The 22,865-nt window shown below is 39.0% G+C and overlaps 1 protein-coding gene across 3 annotated transcripts in view; it reads right to left on the bottom strand.

The window, feature by feature from the left end:
• The window catches only part of Gli3 (GLI family zinc finger 3), a 264,642-nt gene that overhangs the window by 87,717 nt on the left and 154,060 nt on the right, over window positions 1–22,865 (bottom strand). The gene's annotated exons all lie outside the window — the stretch shown is intronic.

Below are 22,865 nucleotides of genomic sequence, written 5' to 3'. Positions count from 1 at the left end.
CACACAGTGAAAGGGATGTGGATGGAAGCCCAGCTCTGTGAGACCTCAGCCAGGACTCTCCTCCTTGTTCAGTAACTGTCCAGCAGGAGGGACACTTACTATATACAGATCTTTAGAGGTTAGTATGTCTCACATTCTGAGCCTAATGATAATGACTATTCAGTATATACACACATATATCTATATACATGTTTACATACATATATAATCATACATGATGCATGCATATACATGCAGAAAAGTATACACATTTATTAGGCATGGTAAATACAGCACATTCCATAATTTCAAATATCGAAATGTCAAGATCTTCTTTTTTTGGAGCTTTATGTTTTATGGCAACTTTATGTTTATAGAAAAATTAAGCTGTAATAAAGAAATTCCATACCTCCTGCATGTGTACATGTACACCTGCACATGTACACATGATCACCTGTTATTAATATGCAACCCTCAGTGGTGCCTTGTGTACCACTGATGATACCTCACTGTCACCCAAATTCACATACTTTATAATAGGACTCACTCTCCGGGTGCATCCTGTGGGTCTGGAGAAATGCAGGATGACGTGTCACTATCATTATAGTGTCACAGAGAGTGATTGCACTGCCTTCAAAGTCTGCAGTGCCTCTGCAGCTCTCCCCTCCCTGCTCCATTGCCCTAACTCCTCAAGGCATTGGCCTTTTAACTATCTTCAGGCTTTTAGTCACATAATCGGAATAGTAAAATAAGTCACCTTTTCAGATCAGCTTTCTTCATTCAGAATATGCATTTCCCAGCGTGTCACTTCACAGTTTATGAGCGCATTTCTTTATAGCGTTGAGTAATGCCCACTGTCTAGTTAACTTATTCCATTCACCAACCGAAGGAAGCAAAACTTGGTTGCTCCCAAGTGTTTGCAATTAGCAATAAAGCAGTCCTAAGTTTCCCTGTGTAAATTCTTTGTAGAGCAAAGCTGAAGTTCTGAGACTGCTCCTTTCCTGTCCCTGGGAGCAGGTTGGAATTACATCCTTGGATTTCCCAAGGCTCGCTTGGAAAAGTCAAAGTCACTGATGTTGTTGAGAACACCAATGAAATAATTAAGGGTAAGGACTTCCAAAGAACCGGATTTACACTCAGGCTCAGACACTAACTCTAATTCAGGCTTGTTTCAGTACACACAGATTCCTCTGGTGCTGCTCTGAGGGCTGGACCCCATGTGTGCAAAGGCAGGAACTGGGGGCCTGCTGTGCAGAGAATTCAATAAATAATTTTGTGAAACCAGCCGACAAAACTCCTTTCCTAATTCCAAACTCAGCAAACAAATGTGTGCGTGGCAATTTGGTTTCCTACCAGAGCAGTGGCTAGTGTTTCATTTTCCTTGCTCTGTGATTTCTCACTGAAAGTTTCTAACATTAATTATGTTTGCACATCAGGCTCTTGTGAGTTGAGTTAGCATGCTGTTTCTCTAGTGCTGACAAAAATGAGATTCTAAGCCAATAATACTGAGCATCCAGCCTTGAACTGCAATGACTCGAGCACCCAGCTGACACTGGTGAACTCTATATATATTAGTCTTTCAATAAAGCTGCTTTAAATATTAGCAAACAGATTCATGTTTGAATTCATGGCAGCCACATTATTTGTCAGTTATTCTGTCTTTAGCTATAAAGCAACTCTGAGAGCAAAGGGTAAACTCCTTAAGTTAATAAGCAGATATATGCCTGCTGCTATGCGGCGTGACTATTTAAGATCATGAGGGGGCGGTGAATTCTACCAAAAGTAGCAGGAGTTATGGACAAGGCAGCCACCAAATTTCCTATGTAAATGACGCATAACTATCATAAACTTGACCTGATAAATATTTGTCAACCTTTTTAAAAAAACCTTCATTTGAGGATTAAAGTAGCACTAGGGAAAAAATTATAGGTGTCTTGCCCTTCATTTCTATTTTTAGCTGATACACACAAGGATGGAACTGAAGGTTACATGGGTCTCTACCACATCTGCCTGAGTAGCTGTCTATCTTCTCTGTTCTGGGTCTGTATTTGCTCAAGAGCAGAACACAGGCATAAACTGTGACAAGGAGAAACCAAACAACAAATATTCTAGGGAAAACACCGAAACTTAGAGCTGGTCTAAAAAAAAAAAAAATTAAAGCAAACAAACAAACCCCCTTCCAAAAACAAACAAAAAAAGTCACCAAGCATTCCATGCTATTTAGGCTGCAGCAAAAGATTCTAGAAATAAACCTGAGTTCCTCCAACGAAAGTTATACAAATATTTGAGAACCAAGGAGTCCCAGGTTGCAGCCACCTGGGCCACCAAAGCTGGGTGTGCAAGATGAGCTTTTACCCTATTACCTCTGTATCAAGTCCCCACTCAAGGACACTGTCCCCTACCATTGATTCTACCTAATGTGTCTTCTGCCCAAGACCATAAAAACACTCACATATAGCTGCTATTTTTTTTTCTCACAGTTCAGTGGAACTGAGAAACTGAACATGAAGCACTATTTTAGAAAAAAGGCAGAAGTATTTTGATGTCTCCCCCCCAAAGACAATAAAACAGTTTCAAATCGCTTTGATTTGTGGCCACAATTGGACTTCAGATTAATTTTTTAATAAGTTCATGAAAACAGATGACAATGAAAAGAGCATTATGACATTTTTAAACAGAAAGGTATGATAAACTTAAAGACAAAGACACACACTGCAGAAACTAACAGGATTTCTTAGTTAGAATGAAATATCATTATATAATCTAATTTGTTACTGCCTTTTCATCTATCTTATTGGGTTACTACAATGCCAAGATTAAAATCACAGTATTTAATCACTTGCATTACCCATTATGAGAGCATTAAGCAAGGCTTATACACCAGATTATTACAGTTTGCTTTTACATTGCTCAGAACGCTGGGAATGTACACACATTCCTTTTTTCTGCACAGAAGTGCTCCAACAACTGGAAGACTACACTGTTTTTTTTTTTTTTTAATGCAACAGGCATATTTTTGTTTTCATTTTATTCTTTATAGAATAAATAGATACTCTTTTTCATATTCAAGTGGTGGACAGATCAAAGGAGAATCACCCCTCAATGTGTATCATTAAACTATTAATTATTCAACAGAAGTAGTTTTAATAAACCCAAAGTTGTATGACCAAATTTGCTTTCCATAGCAAAGGACACAAATAGCTGAAATATTCACAATTCCTCCTTTTAACACCAACAGAAGTTTGCAGGATCCCGTACTTCTTCTCTTCCCCATTCTAGTTGGGCTCACAGGTGACCTTAGTCCTGGGATCACCAGGTAACCCCCAAGATGCAGATGTTCCAGGAGGGGTGCACTTCACTTGTGCCTCCTTCCCCCACAGCCTCGGTGTGCCAGATAAGGGGGAGTCTCTCTACAGGCTAAATCAGCTGCTCACCCCAACTGACTTTCCAGGAATGGCATGTGCTGGCAGGAGTTGGCAGCAGAGCAGAGGGGTCAGGGATTTATTCTCCTCCTTTCTCTCTACTAGTTACGACAGCAATGGGAAACTTCACAACCACAGTGTTGAGCAGAAGCCTAGAAAACAATATGCTATATGATCCCATTTATGCAGCATTTAATAACAAATAAAAAGGCAACTTTAAAATGAGAACAAAAAATTTTACTTTGGTGTTAGGAGCATTTCACTTTGGGAGGGTGGTAGAGTATATGGCAGGCGTCCAGTGTACAGCAATGATCTATTTTGAGACTTATTTCATGGTTTACTTTGTGGTAATTCATTACAATCCATGGAGTTTTGTGTGCATATTTTTCATCAACTTCTTTATGTAGATTATTCATTATTCAATTTTTTGAAAAGGGACAAACAGATATTATGTGTGCCAAATATACTGAGATTTCTCACAGTAGTTTTGATACTCTCTACTAAATTCAGAAAGCAAATTTGTATTTTCTTTTTTTTTTCAATTTGTATTTTCAAAATTTATAAAGTACAGATGCTTTTAAAATGTACCACTCAAAATATGATGCTTACTGCTATTAAACAAGGATATTCTAGTTGATATGTTGGTCCAAATTAAAAGTAAATAATGGCAAGTGGGCTTGTATATATTATCTTTGGGGTGGTGAAGGTTACTGCTAAATCAATCAGAGGAGCTTTCTGTTAATAGAGCAGTCAGGCATATACTCACCATATACTCATGTCCTTTGCATCAATGGAAATAATTCTATGACGACTGCATTACAAGAGCAGTCCAAGAGTTTACAGCTAAAAATGATTTCACTCTCCTGAGAAGAGGCCTTCTAGAAGAATTTATCAAAAACGTTTACTGTAAGTATCTTCAGATTAATAGTTTAAAATTTAAGGACAAAGAACTAAAAGAAAGTCCATTCAGTCAACTATAAAGTGCAAGGCACAGTGATACCTAAACTTAATTCCACAATCTGGGCTACAAACCAAGCTGGATGAGAACCAAATCATACTCAATGGTTAGGGTGACTATTGACCTTATGGGCTGACTGCATTGTTATTTTTCAAAAGCTTTTAGTATATGTGCTGCCAAAGCTAGCATTTTAAAAGCTTTTAATGAACCCAGTGCAATGTCCAGGGTTCAATCCTCAGTACCATAAATAGGTAAATGAATGAATGATAGGTAGATAGATATATCTGTTCTGATATCTTCATTTTCATTCATGTGAATGGAATCCAAATACTCCATACAAAGTTATTTTTTTGTGATTTGTGATATGAGAATTTTCTTCCATTTCCTCTTCATCCACTTATTATTATTATTTTATTATTATTACCACTACTACTATTTTTACTGTAAGTTTGTAATAGCTTTCATGACTGGTTAGCACCATGATTCACAAATGAATTATAGATCTTACTATACCATATATTCATGTGTATTATACTGCCATATAACTGTGTAAATTAATTACTGTAAATATATAACCAATTAATAAAAGAACTGATGTTGCATTTACTTAAAGTCCACAGAGACATCACTCTGAAGAGAAAACAGCTGCAAGTTGTCTAGGATGGAAGTTTATGTCCACTTCTGCTTCTCCCAATCCTCCTCTGCCTTGTCTTTTGGTGATGAGATTGTGGGGCTGCTACTAATCCGTAGCTTTATCCAAGGATGAGTTCAGAGCTAAATATGCTGTTAGGAGGTGGGGCTTGCTGGGAGATGGGTCTCTGGGGTGTAACCCGGAAAACTGATTCCTGTCTCTGGCTCTCCTTGGTCATTCCGCCGCCTGGTTGCCATAGATTGGGCATCGTTTCCTCCCCTGGCCTCTCTGCCATCTTGTTTCTGTATTGGAACCAGTGGACCAAAACTGGGAGCCAAAATAAACCTCTTCTCCTTTAAGTTGTGAGTGTTAGGCACTGTGTCCCAGAGACAAAGAAAGTGACTCAGACAGATGAACAACAAAGCTAACAATAAAACTGAACGGTTATAAACATATAATGAAAGTTGTTTAAAACTTGAGAAATGCATATTTCTGAAATGTTCTATTTATTTGTTTTTTATTGCTGTACTGGATCCAGGAGGTTCAAACTGAGCTACATCCTCAGTCCTTTTGAATGTTTTGTTTTGTTTTAGTTTTGCCACGTTGCACAAGCTAGCCACAAACTTGTCATCTTCTAGCCTAAGTTTCGCAAGCATTTAATATTTTGGAATCCTGGAAAGTGAAACCACAAGTATGGGGAGACTACCATATACAGAAAGCATAGCCTGGTTATGTCACATGGTATCAGGGAAGGCAGGCCCCTATGACCAATACTCTCATTCTTATGGTTGCTAATTTCCTTAAGAGCTCTAGATGGGCAAAAGCCAGTTATTTTGTTGTCACTGCCTTTCTGTGGAACTAATTCCCTTTGGGATCACATAGGATGTGTGCTGTTCTCAGCCAGGTCACGTTCAGCATCCCCACTTTACCCTTCTAACAAAACAAAGAGAGTTCATTTGATTTGACATTAGGAAAGCTCATGTATTATTTTCTCCAAAGTCAACTCAAAGAATAGCATTCTGAAATTTTAGTTCAACTTCATTTTCATGAAAAAAGAAAATACTTTTTTCTTTAAAGACATAGACAGAAAAAAAGTTCAAGGAAATTTAATTTCTGGGACTTCTATGTTAATTTTTCACTGGACTCTATTTCCCGGAATTTGATAAATTACCAGTTCCATGCCAAAACAGCACTCTAATAAGCAAAACAATATCCTTTCCAAAAGAAGATACACACCCAAAAGCAAACAAATAAATAAACAAAAAAATTGAAACATCACTGAAGAGTGGATTATTAAACAACTAAGTCACACTAAAGATGAACTCAGTCTAGAAAAGCCCTGTGTCCTAGTTATTTTTGAAACTGCTGAGATAAAATACCCAAAGCCCAAAGGTAAGGGAAGAAAGGTTTATTTAGCTCACAGTCTGCAGAGGTTTCAGTCCATAATTGGCTAGCTCCAAGACACAGTGGCATCACAGAGGAGAAACAGCTCGTGGAGGCAGCAAAGCAACAATGGTCAATCTCTTTCTATTCTTTATATTTCATCCAGGATACTTAGAGGAGGTAGCACTCACAACTTTAATCTTAATACCCTTAATCCTAATACCCTTAAACCATGAATCAATCCCAGCATCACACACTTTAGATTCAGCCCCCTCTGAAAAACTCCACATATGACTGCATGAGACTATGGGGGGAAATCCAGACACAAGCTAGAACACCCTAGAGTGTGACATTTGTCTGTCTAGTAGAATTTCATCTATCGTCACTTCCTTTTGTAGAAACTTTCAAGTTGGAGACAATATCCACTAACTATAAGAGAAAATGACCCTACAGTACACACAAGAGATTCAGTTAGAATTTTTTATTAAAACACAAGCCTCTTGTGCATCTAACATGGGAAATATTCAAAACTTAAACTACATAGATATTCTTAAACTCTTGAGTGCACCAGTCCAGGATCTGGTTTGAGTGACAACCCTTCTTATAAGAGGCAGCAGCTAATGGGTGGAAATAAGTAGTTAGAAACATAAATTTGGATTCCAACAAGCTAATTCTTGCTTCTTGGTCAATTTAGCTGCATATGTTTCAGAAGATAACTATACCAACAGGACTTGCCTGGAATTCTGAGTCAGGCAAATGTGTAAGGCTCCATCAAGAATGAGCTAGAATGAATTCTCTGTCAATAAAAGCCTGGCTCACTGAGTGAGGTATAACTTCTAGCAGCTAGTTTGCAGAATTTTCTGCATCACTGTTGTGAATATTCTTATCAGTTATGGACCAAATTGTTTTCTGCTTTCCTTCATTCTTTAAATTATCCTAATTTTAATTAAGGGCATAGAGATGTCCAATAAAGAAAGATAACGATGTCAGCATTTCTCCTTTAAAAAGAAATTCTCAGAATCTCCTAGGTCTTCTAGTCCAACACTAAGTAAAGAAGATGGCCCCTATCTAGGAGCCAGGCTCTTTGCAGTTGGCTGGAAGAAACCTGTGCAGAATTCTGCTCCTTGAAGACTAAGACCCTGCAGCCTGAGCCCTTCTTGATATTCCAGGATCTTACTCCTTTCAGGGTATCAACTTTTCAAAAATAATTTAAATATGGAAAAGAGCCTACTTATTCTATGAGAGAACATTTCCTCTATGTTACTTAGCATAGGAGAGGCATTAACTTCCATTGAAGCAGGTAATTTTCTTAGGGGTTTTGTTATTATGGCTTCAGCGAATCCTGCCCAGGGCACAGAAAACAATGTCAGGGAAGACCGAAAATGAACCCAACCACTTTCCCAGGAGCCAGCAAACTCCTTGTTAAAAAAGAAACAAGTTTCCAGGTACCATAACTGAGAGATTCAACCGACTGGAGCTGTAGAAAAGCTGTGCAGAGATTCACGTTCATATTATCCTTAGAAACCTATGCAGAGGACCAGAAGCTTATTGAAAACCGCTTTTTGAGCTTTACATTTTTTCATCTGTAAAAATGAAAAGATTTAGACTACATAACCTCTATTCCATCCACTAGGTTGAAAGTCCCTGATGATGCTGAAATGCATTGACTTTATAATTCAATCACTTGTTCCAATATAGCCACTGACTAGCTTTGACAATTACTGTTCTATAGTTGGGAGCCTCAATAAACTCTTGGTTAAAATTTAGTGACACGTTCCTTAAGTTTTCTACATGGTCTCTTTCTCTGTCTCCATTGCTCTAGCATGGCACTGCCTCCATTACGCAGACTCATGTCTTCTCTGGGTCTCTGGTCCAAAGCTTTGAAGCATTCCGAGGAGAAATGATAGGCTCTACTTTTATGCTGAATGGATTTGGACAGTGATTGACTGAAAGAAAGAGGAACCTGTGGCCAAGCAAAAGGTTCAGGACTGAGCTCCAAGCTCAAACACTAGAGGAGCTTGTGCCAGTGAGTTTATAGCTATTAGATATTTTTATATTAACATTTCTCCTATCCAGGTTTGTGCTCTTTATCTTTATTCTTTCAAATCCTGAAATTGCTTGGATAAGAGAGGGTTTATATATTATACACACTCACACACACACACACACACATACACATACAGATACGCACACACACACACAGAGAGAATCACACACAGTCACACACATACACACACACACATTTCTAAGAGCAGCCTGAACTTTTAGGGGAAATTGAAGAGGCTTTGTGTCAAGTACAGCTAAATCCAGCCTTTCCATATCAAACCTCTGCTAGAAAATTACTGTGCAGATGATAAGGCAGAAAGATATAATAAAAAGTGACTCTACTCAATTTACACTGCAATATTGGTATGACTGAATATTTTTCATTCAGGGCCCTGATAAAATCGCTAAACTGTATTGCAGATAAATAAAGGAGGCTTCTGTCAAGAATAAACACCATTAATCATGAAGTCTTACCCTCTCAGAGCCTGTGCTATGCATCTGCACAAATACACCAGCAGAACCAGCATGCAACACCTGCTTTCCTTCTTTATACTTCCCAGGCTGGAGATGCTCTCGTTTTTCATTTTCTAGGATTTAGGCAGCAATAGCATTTTGAAGACATTCTCTTTTCATTTTAACTCTGCAGTCCTACAACTTGGTATACTATTGTAACATTTAAGGAAATGTGGCTGAGCTCTAGAATCCATTTTTTTATGAATGCACTTTTATGAATACATATGTACAAACATATAATAAACACATGATCGCTGTATTTCGCCCACTCTAAAATGACACTGATCTGAAGATGTGACATTAGATGCTAGGTAGAAAGACAATACTTCCCTGTCTTCAATTTTTACTTTAGTTATTTAAAAAGCTCTTTTAGCATTATTCAGGCACTGAATTTTTATTCCCTGTCACTCTCTGATTTATGCACAAAAAGGGAAATACAAACAGAATAATTTCATAAAGAGACACCTGAAACTTCCTTATGATTGCTACTTCATCAATAAATTACAGTAAAATGCTATGATTTTATCAGGGCCCTGATATAATTTAGCGATTTTAGAGTTGCTAAAAGGTGAAAAAATGACCTACAACTTAAAATTGGTAATTTAGATATGGGAATGAATAGATACACATTAGGCAATTTTACCATTTGTCAAATACTCATGTTGTGACACTGTGTTACCTGAATATATATACATCCTTGATATAAAATTGGATTGAAGATGAAAGTAAGCTTGGGTAGATTATTTCTGACAGTAAATGTCTAGACTAGCTTACCACCTGCATTAAATCTATGTTTTTAAATGCAAAGGACAATTCCAAGTCAAAAGCCAGTATATAAAATATTCTTCGATATGCTTATATTTTAACATTGTTTAGGCTTTCAACAGAATGGGACTTTTTTTTTTTTTTTTTTTTTTTTTGTCTTTTTCCTTTTTATCGCCCACCGGGGATCGAACTCATGACTGCCTGCTTTCAAGGCAGGCGCTTATACCGGTGAGCTAAACTCCCAGCCCCCTACTATTTCATTTTCAAAGCACTCTATCTGAGCCATGGCTCTACTTCCACAGACAAGTAGCACCATGGCCTCATTATGTGGCCATGTCACTGGTATTTTAACAGAATCCCCTTCACTATCCACACACAAGGACAAAACAATGAGCAGATATAAACATCTCCCTCCCCACAAAGAACCAAACAGGCTCCCCACGATCATTTACTCTAATCACACTACTTCACCTACGGAAGTGGGGCCCACTGAGTTTAGGGGAAAGTGCCCAAGGACCTAGCTAATTTGTGGTGGAGTCCAGATGAACCTGACAGAGGCCTGTATGAACCATGAAAACAGCTGCTAGCAGGCTGTAAGAAGAGGATCACTAGAAGAAGCCGTGTGCCAACAGTGTTATGTGTGAACTTCCTGGGATTATATTTTGATACCCAAGAAAAAAGCATTATCATGGAGTAAGGTAGCCAGCATCCTACTGGGTATAGAGGGCGATCACCTAGCAAAACGCACTCAGCGAGAGACCTTACAGCCGCATCCCTCTGTTTCAGCTCACTCTGGGTTCTCTTTCCAGAGCCCTTTCCAAGCAAGAAAAGCCTCTTCTAGCCAGAACATTTAACTCTCATCTTCCTCACAAATCCTCCTATGTGAGAAGCAGCCTTCGCTGCCAAAGGCCACGCTGGTGCAGAGATTCCCTATCCTGGCAGAAAGCCTGCGCCCTGAGATACTCTGAGAAATCACCAAGATCGGATGCCAAGAGCCCAGTTCAAATCAGGCCTAGCAAGAGAAGTCCAAAGAAACCAAAAGCATGCCCTGGCTGGCACATGGCCCGGAACTTCTTTTCTGGAAGGTTTTCTATGTTACAATAGATATTTACACCGTGTGATTTCCATTACTATATTCCATCATTGCTGACATTCCTGCCTGCGGAAGTCCCAAGTTAAAACAATTCCAGATGCATTATCCATGAATGCTGACTTACAGTTAGGCACAATGAACTTCACCTGCTTGTTAAAGTCCAGATTTGCACACGTGTACACACACACACACACACACACACACACAGAGCCAATCAGATTCCTTATAAAATGTTGCCCTTAAAATAGCTGAATTTTGTTGAGTTTCATGACAGTGTTTTACCAGTATTTATAATGAAAATATGATGCACTAAGAAATCAAATATTTAGTCCATATAAACAGTGGCTAATTTTTTTTCAGCACTACAGGTAAATCTAGGTCCTTTGCACTTGCCTGTCTCCCCACCTTTTTATACTTTTTTACTATAATTTTGAGACAGAGTCTCACTAGGTTGTTAAGTTGCCAAGGTTAGGCTCAAACATGTCATTTTTCTGCCTCAACCTCCCAAGGTGCCAGGATTATAGGCATGTGGCACTAGGCTAAAACAACCTCACTTTTAAGCTGGCCAATTGTTTATCTCTGTCCCAGTTATAAACTTCAGAAAATAAAATGCATGCCAAAAAAGTAATGGCTGTGATTAAGACATCTGAACGATTTTTATTCTTGTTCACTGTTTCTACAAGAGGGCAACACATTTCATGCCAATGATGAAATTCTGATTTAGATGTAAATTTTTAAAAATTCAGAAGTGCAAATAATGAGATGCCTTAGAAATATAAAATCAATTTAAGCAGAGTGTGTGGGCAACCCTCTCACTCCACCTAGGATTTGTGCCTCTAAGTTAGATAGGGGTATAATAAAATGAGCTATCCAACTTCACCAGGCACATTCACACTCAAAGGAAACCAAACATCTTAGTAGGCTCCTTCACTGACCATAAAAGCTCGTAAGGACTCAAGAATAGTCACATTATTAAACTGGAATGAAGCACTACTCTCCTCACTAATGAGGTTAAAAAATGTCCTTAGGTCCCCGCATTAGGGGAACTTGGCGAGCTCTCAGCCTGGCAGAGATCCACGGCAGATCGAAGCCATGGACTAATCACACAAGCTGGAATCAAATGGGCTGGAAGAATTAGGGGACTTGTGGCTCCTAGGAATGCAATTCATGCAGAAAAGCGTGGTCAGAGCGCGGCCAAGGAACCTCGTGGGAAGAAAGCAAAATAAACAGTTCAACAAAGAAAACAAAGACGGGCCAATCGCCTTTTCTAAAGCTTGAGTACACTGAGACTTCAGTGGGTGCCTCCAACAAAGAGGCATCAAAGAAGCCCTTGCAAAGCAAACAGACCAAGGAAGAAGGCTCCTCCTACTCTGGGAGAAGGTGGACTCCGCCTTTCATCCCTTCCAGTTCAGCGTCCACAAGTCCCAACTCAACTCCTTGCCCCCACAAATCCAGAAACAACAGCAAAAAATAACCTACATAACTTAAAAGTCCTTTGTCTGCCTGGATTAAAAACTGGGGAAAGGTGGGAGGTTAGAACAAATCAAATACAGTGTAATGTACTTTTGTTTTGTTTTGTTTGCTTGTTTTAGGTAGTGGTAGTGGGAATTTTTTTTGTTTGTTTTTTACTCTGAGCCAGGGTCTCACTAAATTGCCCAGGCTGGGCTTGAACTGCTTCAGCCTCTCAGAGCTTCAGAATACAAGTGTGCACCACCAATCCAGACTGTAATGTGCCTTCCTTCGTAAGGTCTTTGCAAATACATGAGACATGCAAATCCAGTCCCCATCACCTACTCTCACAAGCAGGAGAATGAAAGCCACCCTTGAAATAGTCAAGAACTCTCACAAACACTTTGTGCCATCCGCAACACTTAATTTTTCACCTAGAGAGGTTCCCTCGCCTGGTTTAGAGCAGGTTTTTGCAGCAGGCGGTATTCCTGCTTTTAGCCCTGCCTCACATTGTCCCTATTTCACAGAAACCTTGAGATGAATTATTCTTTCCTCGGCCTAATGATTACATGCATCACTGCAGATCTGAAATCTGAAATCTGCCCAGATGTGGATGATTAACATAAGATTAAAATACTTTGAGCTGATCTCCTGTTGACTATCTTCCACTAAGATGAAGACGACACGGTATCAGCTAACCTAGAGGCCAGATTACCACAGGGAAAATGGACAGAAATTAGTGTATTGTGTGCAATAATGTGATGAAGATATATAAAACAATATGCAATGCTTTCAGCAAATAATGCAATGTTAGTTCAACAGTAATATAATCTGGCATAATTCTAATATTAATCTGTCACACCCCTGACAAACAAAATACAAAAAATCAAAGTGCTTGTTAAAGGTCTGATTGCCTTTGTTCTGATGTGCAACCACAAACTTTCTTCTCTGCTATAAGCTTTCTCAGGTAGGGACTGCATATGTTCAAACCAACACAAGCTAGTAACACGAGAATTTGGCTCTGTGGAGGAGCATTTCTTCCAACGCAGGCAAAAATTTTGGTAAACTGGGAATGCTTTCTTCAAAGGACTGTCTTAAAAATGTAAATCATTCCCAAGCAACATGGTTTGGTGATTTGTTTTGCAAATGAAGCTAATCATTTAACCCACAAAGCTTTGTTCTCTCTACCTTCCCCTATATGATAAAGATACTTTTCACTAAAAAGGAATTTGCAAGAGTTGGGTACTATTTGCATGCCTTTCCAGGAGTATTACTGGTTCTCATTTGGTGTTTCACTCATTCCCAGGGAGTGAGAAATGCACATTAACCTTGTCAAGCAGGAGGATCATTTCATGCACTGCATGACACCACACATGTAGACTGATCATTGCTACCAGGAGTGATTAGGGCTGCGGTGTGAGCATCAGTCACCTTAGGAGCAACACACGAGTGCTCCCTTAATCTGTCACCTCCCTGCAGTTGCATAAGAAAGTTTTTAAATATCTGTCCCTTTTACACATGCAAGACGCTGCTTAATCCAGATTATCAGGTGAAGAGTCTTTAGGCAGTCTAAGGCTTTACACAGTCATTTATTTCTTTACAGGAAATAAATGCACCCTCCTGCCTAAGATAGTCTGCCCTGAATTCTTTTTCCCCCTGTATCTGCATGGTGCATGGTGCAGACACAGAGCGGGGGGGGGGGGGGGCCCTCTAGATCTACTATTGCACTTGATCTTTTTTAATACTGGCATTATAAAAATGGATGCAATGTCATCAATTTGGCTGGATCAGAACAGAAAGCAAATGGGGCCAATCAGCTATTTGATGCCTTTAGCCAACTGTAATATAATGATACTCATTACTATTCTGGTATACCTTCTACAAAGATCACAGCAAAACTAAAAATGACCAACTGTATTTTATCCTCCATCCCCAAATTTCTTTCAGAACACTTCCAGAGTATTCTGCAACAAGGCCCCTACCTTTGTGAGGACTTGGTGGATGAGTTTCAAAACCCACCTCTCTTCTATTTGCTTCCCTTTTAGGGTGCCTCGGCACATCCAAGAGGTAGAAATGGAGATAACTTGTAATTTAGTATTTAAAAAGTTAGTAAATGATTCCTGGTAAAATAATGACTGACATTGTATATTCTGACGGATGAATTTCCCTGGAGGAAAGGACAAATGAGTGACAGGCAGCCCCGTGTCTTAGGCCTTTGTTCTCTTGGGGAACTCTGCTTGAAATGAACTCAGCTTGCTGTTAGGCTCTAGGAAACCTCAGCTCTTTGTTTAGTGAAAGTGGGCTCTGTTACCCAAGTGGTGGGGACACATGGGTGAAGCTGTAGGACGCTTGCCCTGGGTGTCTCCATCTGTGGACAAATCCTGAAGTTCAACGTTCATGAATGCATATTTTGAAAAATGAAACAAAATGATAGCAGTGAGCTTCTGTTTTCTCTGAAGCCGGGCTTAACATGAGTGAAAGCATTGTAGTCAAAGAAGAAAAGTCGGTTACAGTCCAGTACCTCCCAGGCCCCTTGCAACAGGTTTGACAGCGGCCTCTACAGAGTTGGCAGCTTCCGGTTCAGTGGATGTGAAAGCCGCCCTCAGGATCTGCTCCAGGACCTTGCTGTGGATCCTAACACAATGAACACAGGAATTTTATCCAAGAGGCTGGGGCTCAGCCTCTCTGAATACACACTATAATTAGGACCTGCTTTTTCTGCTACTGAAGGCTGGATTCAATATTGCAGTCAGTAGAAATACTGCAAAACAAGAAGGAAAAAATATGGTCTTTGAGTACAAATTGTTTGTTCCGTATTCATTTCTTACTGTAGAGTGAAATGTACATCGGTGGATCTGGATTTCCGTTGCCGACTTATAGAAACTGTCAGAGTTCAGGAAGCAAAATTCAACCACCTGTTCTTACCCACCATGAACACTATGCAGAGAGATGGTCTAAGGAAGTTCTTGAAAATGAAGCAAGCTGTGTGTTTCTTTCTTTTTCCTGTTAATCGCTAGAAATGGTAACCAAACAATAATAGGACTTATTGTATATTTCGAACTGAGATCACAGGCAGTGAAATATCTTAGAAAAAGTAATACAAAGCCTGAAAATGTAAAATAGGGTGCATGGGACTGTTTAGAAAAAAGAAAGTAGAAAAACAGGGCAAAAAGTGAGGCTTAAAAGAGGGTGTTAATCTATTATAATTGCTCATATTTTTAGTTTAAAATAAAAAATTTTTAGTATCACATAGTTTCTGAAGTTCTGCAATTCAGAATCCAGAGGTGGTTTAGATGCTTGATGCTGAGTTTGTTGATTTTAACTGTACATTTTTATATAATATGAAATAACGTAGTACCTGCTTTGTGAAAATTAGTATGACACCCTGCTATCAGAGATTGGCTAGTTTTATCTTTCAGGCTTCTGAAGTCACATTCTTTTTGTCAAGAATTACTCTACCATTGTTTTTTGACCTGTCATAGACAACAGAAAAAAGCTAGTATCACTGTGTTCCAAGAAAACTTTATTGACAAAACCATTTGGCTCTGGCAATAGACAATTTCAGATGATCATTCAAAGCAGAACTTTTTGTTATGGAGACATTTGAGCAAGGAAATGGAAGAAGTGGGGAAGCTTCAGGGAAAACTATGATCTGGTCTCCAGCATAGACATTCTATTGGGTATATTGCCAATCATCAATCGATATGTATCCATGTCTTTAAAGTTTCACTTTTATTAGTATATGTTTGCAATACATAATCATTACATAATTCATCATGGGGAGTTATTTGTACATAACACAACATACTTCTTTTCACTCTCTTTTCCCCATCTCTTGGGTCAGTTCCAATTTAAAAGAAGTGTTCCTGGTATTTATCTTTATTTTCTCCTTTATTTGTAGTTTGAGTTTCTCATATAAAAGAACCCATGTACTATGTCAGTTTGTGGAATTACCCATGTTATAATATACTCTTCTCAGTTAAGTGCTGTGCTACAATCCAAGGAATTAATCAATCAGTGTATCAAAGCACACTGGATGTGGCTGGATATGTCATTGTCCGTTTAGTGTCATAAATTCTACAGCAGTAAATATAGATATATGTTTTCTGTTTATAGACAAACTCAGTAGTTCAAAAAGCCTGAGTGTGGCTTTCAATGTCTCTTCAGGACCATTTGCAGAAGATGATGACAGCCAGTGACACTCTACCTTCTAGCTGGTGTTGTTTGAATTAATTGTGCTGTTCTCATAAGACAGAAACCCATGCTGCGAAGTAGGTGGTGTTTTTTCCTACCAGCAAAACATTAAGGTCATAGGCAAAGGGTGTAGAACCTGATGTCTGGCTTAAGATAAAAGGGCCATGTCCTCCTGAGCTGTGTGAGTTCTTTATGTCTATAGTGTTAACCTGAGGCTCATCATAGTATTCCATCACAGGGTTGTTCTAAGTATTATAGGAAATAATTATGGAAAGTCTTTAAAATCGGGGCTGGCCACCAGTAAGCACTCAACATTAGCTATGATCATTATATCCCCTTTCATATGAACTGATTATTCATTTCTTTTTTCCCCACAGCTTTGAAATTTTGATGCTCTTTGTAAGTTGTTTATTTAAGACTGCTAACCTCATTAACTTTATTTGGCTGCAAAAAGCCTAGAAAGCCACTGTAGATATACAGGAAGTGGTATCCAGTCATATACGATGACTATAAATCTCTATCTACAACAGTAACTGGATGGATATCAGTGTATCAGGGTGGCAGTTCAGAACTTCAGTCATTGCAACAGGTACTTCCAGTGCAATCTCAGCAACTGAGCTTGTGTTCCTGTTTTGTTGTTGCTCCTGCCGCTGTTTTTCTTTGCTTTTTGTTTTTATTCCTGCTAGGTTTGTTGAGGTAGGATGGCTTACGCTAACCAAAATAAACAAAGATAAAAGAAAAATGATGGCTATGAGTAGCCTAATATCATTAAAAACAAAACTTTTTCAGAAGCCACTCTTGTGTCGTGGCAAATGCAAAGAAATGCAGACTGTGTCTATCCTGAGAGATTTAACTGTAATTAGTATACTCCTTTTTTTCGTCCTTTTGTTGTTGTTGGAAGAGGGCATCAGTATTAGCTATAGTATTTGATGTAATCTGATGTGCCAATACAATTGACCAGTCTCAGTCATGCTTACGGAACACCACAAACATCAGTGGGTTTGGGGGACCTTAACCTTGTTAATTTTATACTATGCTATTAGAATACTGCAAACTAGTTATGTCCCCAAATATGATTGTGAGGTTTTGCTAAATCTCCACATATTTACTGGAGATTTCCCCGAAGATGAAATAAAAATAAAACAACTGGAATCACTACTTTGCCCATCCTAAGTTTTAGGAAGTGGTCAAAATGGAAGATTCTTCTAGATAAATACTGTTGGAGCTTGCAATAAGCACAGGACCCACACGGGGGAGGCTGAATCTGAGGAAGCAAGGAAATTCAGTCACAGTGCTGGTCATCTGCTCACTATCTTTCTCCAAGCACTGACCACAGTGCTGTACGTTTTCTTAGCACTTTCTTTCTCTGGGAAGTAATGAATGTAGTTATTCTCCAAACTTGTTGCTCATTTCTTTCCTCTCACCCCTAAAAGGCAGTCTGGTCACAAGAGCAAAACCCTAGCTATCATCCATGCATTCAATTTCACAGCTAATATTAGTGATCTCCCACATACCACATCTTCTGGAGGTGAGGGACTGCTTTTCATGGGAAGACAGCACATCTTACTTAAGGGGCTGATTCCAGTCTACCAAGCAGCTCTGAAATGAGCCATATCGATGGAATGAAAAAAACAGACCTTGAGTTCTCATTTCTCTCAAGACAGAGAAAGGATGAAGCTGGTTTTCTAAAAACGAAGGAGTGAAGTGAATGAGGAGGTACATGGCTCTACAGGTGCTGGTTTGGTATGCAGTGTGGGAACTGTCCCAACCCATCCAGAGCATCCAGCAAAGCAGCTGTAAGGCCTGCACAAGTAATGGATTAGGTACTAAGGGCCCCACTTTGGAAAATGAACGGTGGATGAAGCAATGGGATCACTCAAAATCCAGTTCATTTTGATTCATGAATATTATGGTTGATACATTGTGTCAACTTGAGGAGTTTAAACTAAGAGACTGAGCAGGGAGCCTGGATCCTTACTTTGTAAATAGCCTCAGCCTGCCCCAGAGGAAGCAACTGAGGTGATGTGAGTGCTAAGCTCACCTAGGGAGGGGGATGGGCTGCTTACAATGTAAAGGAGGAGAAGAAGCTTATTCCACCCCTTTTTGTTCTGGCTGTTTTTGCTGGCTGCTGCCTTGAAGTGTTGTCCCTGTGGCATGCCACCCTGTCTTGGAGCCATCTGATTATGGACTGAAACCTCCACAAACTGTAAGCTAAATAAATCTTGCCTTATTAATTTTGGATATTGGGTATTTTGTCTCAGCAAAGAGAGAAAAAAAGCAACCAAAATAACGAATGAGAAAAATTTGGCTCAAAAAGATCCCTCAACTCTCCTTCCACCAATGGGAAATCCAAGATGAATGAAATTAAATTAGAATTCAAAGTTATTTTGTGCACTGGATTTCCACAATGATATCATGTGGACTTTCAGAAGCAAAGCATACATAAGCCAGAATGCCTAATGTTAGTTCTAACACTGAAAAAAAAGCAAAACATCAAAATGCATGAAATTGTCCTTCCTTCAGTACTGTGGACAGTAGTCACTTAAAAAATATAAATGTATTCTGGGTTAAATGCATGTAATACATTGCCTGTCTTAAGAATCCAAATGAAATGTTTAAAACTGGCAGTCATTATTAGACTAGAGAACATCATTAATTTTTGTATTATACCAGAGTACCACCCCCGGTATATCCCTGATATTCACAATGCAAGGGAGGATATACCGAAAAGATCAAGTAAAAATTCATACAAGCAAGTATCAGGTTTTATCATTAATGCTCCAAGGAATCTCAAGGAATGTACCAAAGTGGCCTCTTCTATTTTTTCTGAAACGCTGTACTTTTGCTATGTGTCTTATGTTAGAATTTGTGGCCATAACATACGGATCTCAGAGAGAAAGAGACTCCAACTACATATTAGACATAAGTCCTAGTGAATTCAGTGGAGAAGATGAGGAAAGATTTCCTATATGCCATGTTTGTGAAATTGCTTGAATTAAATAAACACAGTGCAGGAATCCTATTATTTTATAAGACAACTGTTATGGGACAACTCAGAGAGACATGATACCTACTTAAATGTGTTGAATCTAAATTCATTATTTTGAGTTAAAAGAAATACTAATAAATTCTGTTATTATTTCCAGTACCGCATTTGAATCAATTTAAGTTACTATACTCCATCTACACTGCCTAATCATAAATTGTGGCTAACACAGTAGAGTGAGCAGGGTAGCTAAAGGCTTTTCATTTAACAAACTGGGGTCTTTAACAGGAGCTGACGTATTTCCGTACATATTTATAAGGCTTAGTGGTTATTATTAGGCCATAATTGCAGTTGTTCTAACACCTAATAAGCCATGGTTGGAAAAACAAAGGCAGGTTAATTTGTGATTTCCTCTACTCATTCAGAGGCAAATTAAGTGTCAAACAGCTAATACAGAACATATTTCATTTTATGAGATTTTAATTTAATTCTGCACCATATCGTTGATGCCTTAATATAGGGTGGTTTATCTAAAAAGAGGAGCGATTTATAAACCGCTTTCAATAGAATCTTTAATGATGGCCTATGATAGCATAATTACTGCAGCGCCTGCTATCCTTCTAAACAGGATCTGTCGGCATTTCCATCAGCACAAATCCTGGTTTCCCAAGGACTTATAATTTATTTTCTAAAGTTGGCTGCAGAAGAACAATCATGTGTACAAAATAATGTGAATACCTCCAAATTCTCTGTCCTTATAATTAAACTTATTCCCTCCACATCCGAGTAAGCTCACTTGATCTCATTTTCAATAGGACAATTGTATGACATGCATTTCAGAATTCATGCTTTAGATGAAGTCACTTTATTTTTCCTGGTTACTGGATTACCCTACAGCAAAGATGAGCTTGGGAGATTTCAGTAAGCTAAGTCATATTTGCCAACACACAGGTATCTACATTATCGCCTCTCTGAAGGTGTAAAAGCAACCACTAAGACCCGTCACTAGAGTAAGCTAGGAGAGAAACTTGGGGTATCTTCCAGTGCCAGATGCTTCACTTGCTAACCTTCAGCATCTGGTAAGAGCTCTGTTCTTTTCCAAGTACTTCCATGAACTTTATTTCATCAAACTCTTCCTGTAATTTCAAGAACTGGCTCAGGCAGAGGAGTTTCACTTCCATGTTGCGAAACCAACACATCAAGGAGTTTCCACAGCTCATAGCACAAGTGTATGACAAAGTGGAGAGTGTGTGATTGACACTCTCTGATTGCTCACAGAGGACAGGACCTGTTTGGTTCTCCACCAAGGCTTTTACACAAAGCACCTGACCAAGGGCTGGCAGTCCCCACAAAATTATCAAGGACAGTGACTATTAAAAAGAAATGGCTGAAATAAAAATGCATGTAAGTGGTTGTTGGGACAGCTCCTGGGCCAGCCTGAGGAGGGGACACTTGAAGAAAGCTCTCAGGGTGACTATAAGCAGGAATTCATCATGTAGAGAAGGATAACCAATGAGGACTACGCAAAGCCATCACATGACATACAGGCAAGGAGGTGTGACTCGCCCCAACTCCTTGGAGGCCACTTCATAAGCTCAGTTCTCCACCAGGGCTCTTGGTTCCTACAAGGATGAGTCACAGGTCCAGCAGTCACCGAAGACCGGTTCACATGCATGCCCCATGTTAACCCTGGGGGACTTCCATAGTGAGGCTCACAATTACCTACAGCCCTACACTCTGAACCTCAGCAGTTACACACATGACTGTTAAATTACTATCTAGTTCATTGCTGCTGAAGTATGCCAAAAATAGGCTGGTAAAAGTAAGAAGTGGTAAAAAGCATAGGAATCCCAACAGTTTATCTAAAAATTCCGCAAGCAGATTCAGGGTCAGTGGTGAAGGACACATAGCAGTGCCCGGAATGGACAGTAAAGGCAACCAGAATACTGGCTCTTATCACATCCTACTGAGAATCAAGACATGGGGTTCTCACTGATGAGTGAAATGAATAAATGATTCTCCTATTTGAATTTAATCACAAGTCAAACTATCATGAACCCAGAAGAAATAGCTTCAACTTATTTTTACATTTGTTTTTAAAACTTTCTCTAGAATACGATTTCTGAAATGGCAAAGAACTCTAAAATTCCATAGAAAATCTGATTTACATTACTTCGTCACAGAGACTCAAGTCTGGGAGGAATTAGCCATTCTTGTCTCCACGGCCCCTCTGCCATGGGGCAGATCCTCATCTGAGGTCCATGTGGTCCCATCTGTGCCATAAAAGCTATGCATCGTGGGGTGAATTACATGTCATGTTGCAGACTGAATTTGGAATTTCCTTTCCTTTGTATAGGGATCTTAAATGGGCCCCTTGGTTTTTATGTGAGTGTATTTTTAGCAGCCTTGAGAATCCTGCAAAATACTTACTTGTGTTCCAGTGAGAAGTCAAAGAATAAGTCACAAGTTTCTGCATTCTCTCTCTATAAATACCCACTTCTCCTTTAATGCTTATGGAAGTCTGCAACACAGATTTATGACTTACCTCCAGGCAAATCTGCGTTGAAATTACAATTCAGTAATGGGAGATGGATCCAAAAAACTGTGGGTAAAATATTATATGTGTACTTGGGCATGTAGTTAGGACTGTTAATATCAATTAATTCTGTTCACAGAGGAGGACTTGTTTTAAAACAACTTCATTTTTCTTCAGCATAATATGTAATTACACAGCTGTAACTAATAGCCATGGAGATGCTATCTACCATCTAAATAACCAGCATTATTCTTCAAAGTTATTATTTGTGCTTTTCTAACTTTAATGTCTAAGAATGAAGGGTGATTATTACATATGTGTAAATGTGTACTTTAAGGCCATTAGCAAGGGACAGCTCCTCCCAGAGAATGGCTCCAATCATTACTATATGACAGTGCTTTGGACAGAATACCATTTTAGTTTGCAAATCCACTATTTCTTTTTTTTCTTTCAAACCACGGAAGATGATATTTATTTCCACAAGATTTTGTTTCCTTTCTTAATGGATGTTATCACCACCATTTTTTTTTCCTTTTTATCTTTGTGTAAACCCAGAGCTCCACCACATGTGCCATTTTGTGTGGGTAGCACTCCCATCAATCAATTGACCTTTATTGTACATACTGTGGGGCCATGAAAATTCACCATACAAAAATTCATTATGATTCGCTAGGATCCCCAGGACTGGACTTTCATGTCATGAAAAAATTTCAGCATAAAAAATTTCAAACCTACTTCCACCAAATATATATCTTAACGGGTAATATTCCGCTTAGCTTCTACTTTTAAATATTGTATTTACAGCCCACAGAATACATGTCAGCAAAATATATAGGGAATCTTTGCCAGCTACCTCGGGTGACAGGCATTCCTCAGGAAGCAGCAGGGATTTGCTTCAGTGAATCCAGGA

The sequence above is a fragment of the Cavia porcellus genome, unplaced genomic scaffold, assembly GCF_034190915.1.
Source record: "Cavia porcellus strain 051 isolate PalLab524CR breed Dunkin Hartley unplaced genomic scaffold, mCavPor4.1 scaffold_23, whole genome shotgun sequence".
Classification (NCBI taxonomy): domain Eukaryota; kingdom Metazoa; phylum Chordata; class Mammalia; order Rodentia; family Caviidae; genus Cavia; species Cavia porcellus.
This window is presented reverse-complemented; position numbering and strand designations above follow the sequence as displayed.